Source organism: Cricetulus griseus, assembly GCF_003668045.3.
Source record: "Cricetulus griseus strain 17A/GY chromosome 1 unlocalized genomic scaffold, alternate assembly CriGri-PICRH-1.0 chr1_1, whole genome shotgun sequence".
NCBI classification, from domain to species: Eukaryota; Metazoa; Chordata; class Mammalia; order Rodentia; family Cricetidae; genus Cricetulus; species Cricetulus griseus.
This window is the reverse complement of record NW_023276807.1, coordinates 31,544,773-31,555,215: the sequence shown is the minus strand read 5'-3', so window position 1 is coordinate 31,555,215 and position 10,443 is coordinate 31,544,773. Positions and strand designations below refer to the sequence as shown.

The following is a 10,443-nucleotide window of genomic DNA, read 5'->3' as shown; positions in this document are numbered from 1 at the left end:
ACGAATACCTATGCAAACAGGAATTCTAAGAGCATCGAGTCCCACCTAGCACCCAATATTTTCTCAAGAGGATTTCCTTTAAAACACTTTATTATGTATCACACACACACACACACACACACACACACACACACACACACACACAGAGAGAGAGAGAGAGAGAGAGAGACAGAGACAGAGACAGAGACAGAGACAGAGACAGAGACAGACAGAGAGAGAATGCACATGTAGAGGTCAGAGGTCAACTTTCCTGGAATCAGTTGTCTCCTTCAAGGCAAGGTCTCTCTTGCTGTTCCTGCTACGTTGCTGTGTATGTGAGCCCCTCCATGGGATTCTTTCTCCACCATCTCTCCAGCCCAAGGCCATTCTTTCATCTTCATTTTACTCTCTGCCCCAAACTGGAGTATTTGGAACAAGCTTGGTTGTCACGTCACTTTGTTATGTATGTGGATAGAGATCTCTGACAGATGAGGAGTTTGAAGAAGATACTTAGAGGTCCTGGTACCTCTAAAATCTATAGTCTTTTGCTTGCTCCAACAGGGTGTTATGAAAGCCAGACTGTCCTCACCCTCACTGTGGAGCCAAGGATGGCCTGCTTTCTGATCTGCTGCCTCCATGTCCCCAGTGCCGAGACTGCAGGTCGGCACCACCATGCCTAGTTCTATGTAGTGCTGGGGATTGAACCCTGGGCTTCATGCATGCTAAGCCAACACTGTGCCAGCTGAGCTACGTATCCAGTTCCAGGGATTCTTAAATAGGGACGGTTTTGCTCACAAGGGAATAGTTGTCACACTGGGTGGGGGTGCTAGAGGTATTTAATAGAGGCATGGACCCTGTTATAAATAAGCTACTATAGCTTCCCCAAACCTAGCCCTAAAGATGAGAAAGCCAGAGTGCCAGGGTCTGTGGAGAAAGTCTGGCCTACAGGCTTCACTCCTTTCTTGAATACAATTAGTGGGGGACAGTGACATTGTTGGGTCCCGTGGAGCTGTCTTGTCTAGCAGCTCTCTCCTTTCACGCATGCTCCTCTGAACTTGGCCAGTTCCTAGAACTGGGGGATTGGATTGCTCATGCTTCCTCAACATGGATCCTGGGGCTCTCCCAAGCAGAGGCATCTTCCTCAGGGAGCGTCTATGCCTTCAGTAGGGTGTTGATGTTGAAGGGCTTACAGATAGGCTCACAGAGGAAACTATGTGCCACAAAACTTCACACCGTTTGGCCTTTCCTCATGGTTTTTGTACATATCAACTTGTACAAATATATGTGCATATCTGCTACTACTGCTATTTAAGAAAAATCCCCATTTCTTCGGTGGTTTTATTTGGACACCAAGAAACTTGACATTTCCATAGAGGCAAGCTTCCAAACCAGGATGAAAGAGAAACTAATGACCCCTTGAAACTCTAATGTCTGGAGTCTTCATGCTATCTGCTCACCGACTTCCCCATGTTCTCATGGGGTGCTTAACACACCACTCACGTAGTACTTTCCCCAAATCCAAGTGCTTGCCACTCCAATGGTTGTGGCTAAAGCCAGAGAGACAAAGGTAGAGAGTGATGCTCTTGCACATAAAACAAAACAAAACAAAAAAAGCAGTCCAGAGCCCCAAGACTTGTCTTTTAAGACAGGGAGGCCTTCACCTAAGGGTCTGTTGGAAGTAAGACACACAGCTAGCAGAGAGGTGAGATGGACTCCAGAAGGAGCACATTCTGGTGGACACCAACAGCCTCAATCCTGCGGCTCCTCGGGTTGTCACTACTACCATCGTCACCATCATCGGTGGGGACACTGCCGATGTCATCAAGAGCTAGGAAAGGAGACAATGGAATGGCAGTGATGGAGAACTGGCTGCTTGCCACTCCTGCTCTCCGTACTGAAGGAACAGGGTGGGGGAGCAGGGAAACAGATAAGCCCAGACTTACAAGGCTAATGTGAGCCAACAGGAAGGATTTATGGGGTGACATGACTTCCATGAAAGAGGGCACACAGGGCAGGTGGAGCTAATGCAGTCTGGGAAAGCTTCCAGGAGGAGCCCACAGCTGGATGGAGCCCAAGAGGAACTGAAATGAGCCAAGTAGAATGGGGACAGAGGACATGGCTGTTCTGACCTGCCAGGGCATGGCCTGGGGAGTGGTGGGCAGGGAATACAGGTGGTAGGGGAGCTGGGACAGGATCAGGAGAGAATGCTCTGAGCCACAAACCAAGCCCTCAACACCCAGTCCCTGAGCTACAGGAAACCCTGAAGACTGAGCGGGAGACAGACATAATCAGGTTTGCATTTGGGAAAGGTTATTATGGCCAAAAGTGACAGGAGGGAGGGGCACTGAGGGGAGGAAAGCGAGACTTGTTTAGAAGCTGGCAGAGACTCCAAGAAGCTTGAGGTAGTGCAGGTAACAGGAAGGGAAAGGGGCCACAGGCTTCTCCTGCACCCCAGAGGGTCTTGTGAGCTGAGAACCCCCAGCACCACTGAGGCCTCAGACGCCCCGTGGCTCTGGTGCCAAGCCTGTTCCACATGCAGAGCCTGCTCCGTGTACCCAGGGTGCCTTACGGTTTATTCCATACAGTCTGCCAAGTGCTTCTTTTTTTAGGGTGCGAAAGCCTCATATGTTTTAGGAAGACTTCCATAAAGCAGTTAAAATGGCTGGGGTATGGCTCAGTAGTGGTGTGCTTACCTATTTATGTGTGTAAGAGAGGACCCAGGCTCTATCCTCAGCACCACAAGAAACAAGAGAAAGATCAAATAATGTGTTCTCTAGCTGGGGCGTGTGTGTATGTGTGTGTGTGTGTGTGTGTGTGTGTGTGTGTGTGTGTGTGTGTGTGCGTGCGCGCGCGCGCGCGCGCGCGCACGCGTTCTCTCTCTCTCTCTCTCTCTCTCTCTGTGTGTGTGTGTGTGTGTGTGCGCTCTCTCTCTCTCTCTGTGTGTGTGTGCGCTCTCTCTCTCTCTGTGTGTGTGTGCGCTCTCTCTCTCTCTCTGTGTGTGTGTGCGTGCTCTCTCTCTCTCTCTCTCTCTCTCTCTCTCTCTCTCTCTCTCTCTCTGTGTGTGTGTGTCTATAAAGGCTGTACCTAACCTGAAGACCAAAGGCAGGATGAAAAGGCTTTGAGATATGACAGTGTGCGTGGCCTCAATGGGTAGCTTAGACCTACATCCTGCTGCCACTGTCAATGGGATCTTTGTTGAACATAACTTGATGACAGCAGACCTCCTAGCCAGTGGCTCTTATGGACAAGTGTGATGGTGGACAAGGAAGAGTGGGGTCTGGAGGGGCTACTCTGTGATAAATTGTGTATTGCTCTTACAGAGGACTCAAGTTCAGTTCCCTGTATCCACGCCAGGAAGCTGTACCTCCGGATCCAGAGCACCCACTGCCCTGTCTTTTTGAACACCTGCACTTATGTGCACATAGCCATCCACAGATACAAATGCATGTGCACAATTGGGGGGGGCAGGGAATTACGAGACAGGATTTCTCTGTAGTTTTTGGAGCCTGTCCTGGAACTCACTCTGTAGACCAGGCTGGACTTGAACTCACACAGATCCACTTGTCTCTGCCTCTGGAGTGCTGAGATAAAAGGCATGTGCCACTACTGTCTGGCTGGGCATAATTGTTTAAAAACAACAAAAAATCTAAACATTTAAAAACTTTAAATTTTATTACTGAAAATAGCAAAAAAAAAAAAAAATAGAACCAAAATTAACCAGACCCTCAGACTATAAAATTTTTGTTAAAGAAAGGACAACTATGATCTCTCTCTCTCTCTCTCTCTTTCTCTCTCTCTCTCTCCTCTCTTACACACATAAATACACACTCTTTTAAAAATGTAGTGAGTGAGGGGAAAATGTCTATTTGCACATCTGGCTTGTTCTTTAAATAGCTCATTCCAAGAAAGGAATATATTCGTCCTGTTTTAATTTATGTTTCTACCTTTTTCTTCCAACAGGCCTGCTGGAGGAAGGAGGGAGGGGGCCAGGTCTCGTAGGGATTCGGCAATGGCCTTGGTATGCTGCTGCCTACACAGCAGTATTTAACCCAATTACAGGATAATAAGGGCTCAGACAAATTGTCTGCAAACAGATATGTCTATGTGTAAACCCTTGACTTTGGAGCATGTGTCTGGAGCCAAAGAAAAGGGGCACACTTAGCCAGAGAGAGCATCAGCTAGGACCCCTCCTCCCATGTAGCCACCAAGTTCAAGACAGTAGAGTCCCCAGGTTCAGTCTGCATGCTTGTCCTAAAACCACACACATAAACTTTTTAGTACTAGATAGGAGAATCTCTACCATAGATTGCCCTGTCTAGAGGCTGTGACTACCCTAGAACATTGAGGGACCTGGCTTGGTTGGCTCAGTGTGGCTGTCAGGCAGACTGCCATTCCTGGGGGCTTCTCTACTTATTTCTCAGAGAAACTTCCTAGTGTGATGCCCACTTCAAAGCATTCATGTAGGCAATGGGCCAGGCTGGGCTGGAAGAAGGCAGAGAGGGTCCAATTACGAAGGAATGGAAGTTTGTATCTGCATGGAATTCCCCAACATCAGGCAGTGGGTGAAGAAAGAGCTCCCCAGATTAGCAGGGCTTACCTTCCATCTACCACAAAGCAGGATGTGGGGCCAGGAGCCAGGGAGCTCAGAGAGTAGCCCAGGTGCCCGACCCCATTCACAGCGCCCTTTGGGAGAGCGATGGAGAACACGGCTCCTGGATCAGAGGGCCATTCGCAGTGACAGGACTCTTCTCTGAAAATGAAGGTGGAAAAGAAACTGCAATTCACGTTCCTATTTCTCCTAGCAATTCCCACCTAGAGGAAATATGGATACGTACATGTACTCAGTCAAAGCACAAAGCTCATCATTGCAATGGTACGGGCTGGGGGGGGCACTGTGTGTATGTGTGCATGCACACGTGTGGGCCGAGTATCTATGACATCCTCTTGAGACTAGTACAGCTTGCTTGTTCTGTTTAGTTCTATAAAGGGTTTATTTTTGTTTCATGTCTGTCTGTCTGTCTGTCTGTCTGTCTGTCTGTCTGTCTGTATTGCACATGTGTGAAGGAGGGGATTATAGGCAGTTGGGAGGTACCCAGTGTAGGTGCTGGGAACTGAACTCAGGTCCTCTAGAATGCAGCAAGTGCCCTTAACCATGAAGCCATCTATCTGCTCCCTCTATGCTTCTTACTCAACAGTTTTGTCTGTTCATGAACCCATGCTTGCCCGGCTTGTTTTCTGTACCCCACTGATTTCTGCTGCTCCATTAAAACTGTTTCTCTCCACCACCTGTTTGTTTGTTTATCAGGGGTGGCTGAGAATGGCCCGTATGCAGGCTGTGGAAGATGGCTTGGATTTCCAGACAGAGCAGTTATGCCAACTTCAGTGGCCTCCTGAGTGGAGGAAAAGGGCCTTTCTCTCTCTGGTGCAACCTGTTAATAATTAGCATTGACCCCTGTCATTTCCACAGGTGATTACATCAGGATGTCTCAGCAGAGCTTGGAGAAGACTAGAGAAGAGTGCCAGGGGACAAGCCCTGGTCCTTGGTCTCAGAAACCCCCACCCGGGCTAAGGATGTGGAAAGTCTGTAGAGTGGTGGCCCAACATACACAAAGTCCCAGATTTGATCCGTAGTATTGTATAAACCAAGCACACTGGCATATATGTAATTCCAGCCCTTAGGAGGCAGAGGCTGGAAGATCAGGATTTCAAAGTTACAGTGAGTTGAAGCTAGAGCTAACATCAGACGATGTCTCCCAACAAAAACAGAAATAGAAACCTAAAAACAACTTCGATCTGATTTGATCAGAGTATATTATATACAGATATGAGACTGTCATAACAAACCCTTTATTTTGCATAATTAATATAGGCTAGTGAAATTTATTTGAACTCTCCACCTGAACTCTCCCGAGATGTTCCCTCCTCTTGTCTGCTTCTACCACCTGTTTTGGGTACTGAGGTTTTAAAAATTGATTTTAGTGTTTGAAGGAGCAGGGGGTGGCTCAGCAGGACAGGGACAGAGGGAAGCTATGCAGCTAAGTTTTCTGGCTTTCCTCAGGTGTGAGGATGTCACTGTCTCAGGTGTCTCTATGCAGCCTCCACTTGGCTGGCACGGATCCCAAACTAGCTTATCAAAGATGTCAGATATGGAAAACTTCCCCTAAGGAGAAGCAGGCATTTTGGGGAGGCGAGGTGCAGAGGGGTCTGGGGTGGGAGGAGACTGTGCTTTAAAAATGGAAGAACAAATGCAGAGCCCCCCACCCCTGACACTCAACATCCCAACCGGGCTGTTTTTTTGGTTTTTGTTTTGTTTTGTTTTAAGTGGGTTATGCTGTGTATAAAGTCAGGTAAGCCTGCCTGCTTCATGTTGCACAGGGATAGGCCACAGGCTGGTCAGCTTGCGTACTTTGTGGAGTTTTGTGGGACAAGGGAAGGAGCTGTGTTCTTGTGACCTAAGTTCACCATCTCCTTAAGGGAAACCCAGAGGGAGAGAAGAATGTACAAGGGGAGGAATATTAAAAGGGAGGGAATAGGCAAGAAAAGGGGACATTCGGGAAGAGGAGACTGTAGGAAGGCAGAGCAGGGACAAACCTCTTGATGCTGGGGCTCACCAGGTGAGGGCCCAGGTTCACTGGGGACCTGGGATGGCATTTGCCTGTCTGTGCCTCAATGCTACCGTCACTCTGATGCTTGATGCCTCCATGGTAGGGCTCAGCATTCCTCCCTATAATCACTCATGAAAGCATAAAATTAAGACATTCTGGGAAGCCAGAAGAATCTGGTGTAAAATGTGTGTTCGGGGAATGGAAGGCATTAGAAGAATGCTTGCGTCTGGACTGTTCGGTTGTTTTTATCCCGTTTTCTCTTCAAATTAATGAATGAGTCACGGTTGTCTTTAGGCCTGTAAAATGCCTCTGAGAGGGAGGGGGAGGGCTGTGCGCTGGCAGCCTGTGTTTTCTGTCTGTTGCTGTTTGTCTCTTCTTCCTTCCTTCCTTCCTTCCTTCCTTCCTTCCTTCCTTCCTTCCTTCCTTCCTTCCTTCTTTCTTCCTTTCTTTCTGTCTGTCTCCAGAGAAAGAATTTCTCTGGTCAATAAGCCACTAACCCGAGGCTGGAGAGATGGCTCAGTGGGTAAAGCGCTGAGGTGTAAGATGAGGACAGGAGTTGGGATCCCCAGAACCCATGCAAAAAGCAAAGTGGTCATGGCGGCTGCCTGCAATCCCAGTTCATGGGAGGTGGAGACAGAAGCCTTAGGGTAAGGTGGCCAGCCAGACTAGCAGAGTTGGGGAGCTCTGGGTTCAGTGAGAGACCCTGACTCAGTACACAAGGTGGGGAGTGATAGAAAAGGCAGCCAGCATCAACCTCAAGCCTGTGTATACACGCACACACACACATGCTTCCACACGCATGTATACACACCACACCTGGGTAGACCTGCATGCACACCACACACACATACTAAGAAAAAGCAATTCACTTGAATGTTTCTCTACTCTGTCCTCTTCCCATGAGGACTAGACTGCTCACTTGAATAAAGTCAGTCAAGTGAACAGCTGTCCAGGCCAGTTCCCAGGGCCTTTGGTCATGCCGAAAGCTGGAGGGCACCCCACACACCTACCTGCCACCCTAATAAAAATAAAACAGCAGATGGCTTCACCTCTCAGCAGGTTCCTTTCTTCTTCACCCACCCTCAGCACCTCAATCTGCTGCATGCCCAGGACCCCCTTGCCCTGTCATTTCTATTCTAGGTCCCATGTGACCACTGGGGACTTAGCAAGGACGCCATGTTCCCTTGTTGTTTCTGGATGCATTTCACCTTTCCCCTGTCCTTATGAAACCACCACCACACAGGTAAGAATTATCACTCTGACGGAGGGGATGAGAAGGGCCTCCAGGGTTGAGTTTAATGTAGGACAATGCAGCTGGTCCTCTCCATGGACATACTCTCTGTGGAGGGAACCGTTCATGCCCTCAGATGGCAAAGTGACATGCTAGTCCTGCCCCCCTCTAGTGCCCTTGGACTTCTGAACAGAGGAGAGAAGGGACCAAATTTTGGTAAAATAAGACTTATTTTACACCTACCGTGCACCCATTTTACCCACTGTGCCCCACTGAGCCCTGCTGTTGAATCTCATCACAGACTGTACCCAGAGGTTAATTAGCGGGCGGAACTTGGCCATGTGGATTGGCTAGTCTGCAAAGCAGGAGCCGGCCACCCCCTGGGCCCCAGAAGCCCTTTCCCAAACCCAAACTCATTTTTCTTCTTCCAGAAGACAGAACTGGCAACAGGGCCCTGGTCCGCGGCTTGGTATTAGAAGATTATTGTAGCTGGAGTGGAAGGCAGCATCAGGAGCCAGGAGGAGACCTGCTGGGTTGGAGCGTCCAAAGAGAAGGCTGGAGAGCCAACCCTCCTTCCATTCCTCTTTCTCTTCCTGGCCAATGTCTAAAGTGCATAAATCAGTTGTGCCAAAATTAGGAGAGAACGTTTATGCTTTATTACCACACAGCCACACAGCAACAACTTTGCAGGTGATTAAATATGCATCCGATGAACTTTGCTGTAAGCTTGACTTAATAAAAACATCCAAACTCCACATACATGTATTCTGTCTTTATAGGCGCTTGCCTGTTGAGTATGGTCATTTTCTCAAAATAAATTGAGGGAGCACTGTTTATATACTGCAGTTTCAAAGCCTGGAGAGAAAGCTGATGTTTAGGCAAGATGTGATTATGAAATAATGGCCATGTTTTCTCAGCAAACAATCAAGGACTCCAAAGACATTCCACTGGAAAGCTCCAGCCTGACCCGGCAGAGCTGCCATGCTGCTCAAGTACCTTGTGGCATCTTGTTTGGAACAGCCTCCAAATCCATTTGTGTGGGCCATGTGGAAAAAAAATAATAAACCAAACTAAACCACTCCATTCCACCTCACTATTGACCAAAAAATTTTATTAGCCAGTTCTATTACTTGCCTAATTCACTGGGATTGGCTTTAAATGGTTTTTAGTCTCTTTGGAATATCAGATCAGCCCTTCAGTAAGAACCAGCCATCTTTAAAGGATCGTCCCAATGGTGCTGGGCAGACTGGAGAATGAGTCCAACGTGGTTGAACCCTGTGGGGTTGAAAGCCAAGCAGGGTTGGCAGGTGAGGTAGCTGTGGTGCTGAGCCTTGCATCTGAGGCCACTCTGAGTGGTAGCAAAGCACTCTACCACAAATCAGGCATTTCTTCTTGGCACTCCTCTGGAGTTTCACAACAGTGGGAAGGATCTTAATGACTGTCTAGTTGTAAGTGAGGGGTTCAGGGCCCAGAGGGAGGTCCTGTGACCTTGTCATACAGCACCAAACCAACAGAATTGAACATTGAAGCAATAGTTTGTGGAGCCCTGTGTGCCATGACAGTAGGCAGAGCCAGCTCTGGGTAGGTAGTAAGGGGTAAAAGAAGGGCCTATGGAGAAAACTCCAAGTTGATCACATGTGTTAAATGGAAGATTAAGAGAGGATAATGACAGATTAAAGCCAGGAGATTGGTGGATGTAGCTTAGTCAGTAGAGTGTTTACCTAACCTGCACAGATCCCTGGGTTAGAATTCTAGCATTGCATTAAAAAACTGGGGATGGTGGCATTCGTCTGTAATCCTTGGAAGTTCAAGGTCATTCTCAGCTATATAGTGAGTTTGAGACCATCTTTGGATATATGAAACTCAAGCAGAGCAGAAAGGGACAGAAGAAAGAAATGAAGAACGGATGGATGGATGCATGAATCCCAATGATTTATAGAGTTATTTACAGGGGCATGAGTTCCCGGATTCCCTGTACAAAACCAAAGGTGGGAATGTTTTCGTGTTGGCTCCCTGAGGTAGACAGATCCTTCCCATGTCAAGTTCCCAGGAAAACCTATTAAAGGAAATTATTTATGTTGATGGTACTGCTCTTTCCCTCGTGATGTCTGATGGTTCTGGGCCCCTGACAGGCCATGTCTTCTAAGCAGGCGGGGTCAGCTTGGCTGTCAGCTGAGGGCCTGTCTGTGTTGGAAGCTGCTCCACTTCCACCACCACGGAGCCCTTCGTTCACTGCAGTCCCTCACCCCTCACCCCTCACCCCTCACCCCCTCATCCCTCACCCCCTCACTCCCTCACCCTCATCCCCTCACCCCCTCACTCCCTCACCCGTCACCCCCTCGCCCCCTCACCCCCTCGCCCCCTCACCCCCTCACCCCTCACCCTCACCCCTCACTTCCCTCAACCCCTCACCCCTCACCCCCTCACCTCACCCCTCCCCTCACCCCTCACCCCTCACCCCTCACCCCCTCACCCCTCACCCCTCACCCCTCACCCCTCACCCCCTCACCCCACTCCCTCACCCCTCACCCCTCACCCCTCACCCCTCACCCCTCACCCCTCACTCCCTCACCCTCACCCCTCACCCCTAACCCCTCACCCCTCACCCCTCATCCCCTCACCCTCACC

The 10,443-nt window shown here is 49.0% G+C and overlaps 1 long non-coding RNA gene across 1 annotated transcript; it reads left to right on the top strand.

Annotated features, from left to right (window-relative positions):
• The first annotated feature begins 6,940 nt into the window (after positions 1-6,940).
• Positions 6,941-8,552, top strand: LOC107978678. The gene is made up of 3 exons (XR_004772607.1): positions 6,941-7,231; positions 7,725-7,827; positions 8,247-8,552. It is a non-coding gene; the product is annotated as an uncharacterized LOC107978678 (long non-coding RNA).
• Positions 8,553-10,443: the final 1,891 nt, after the last annotated feature.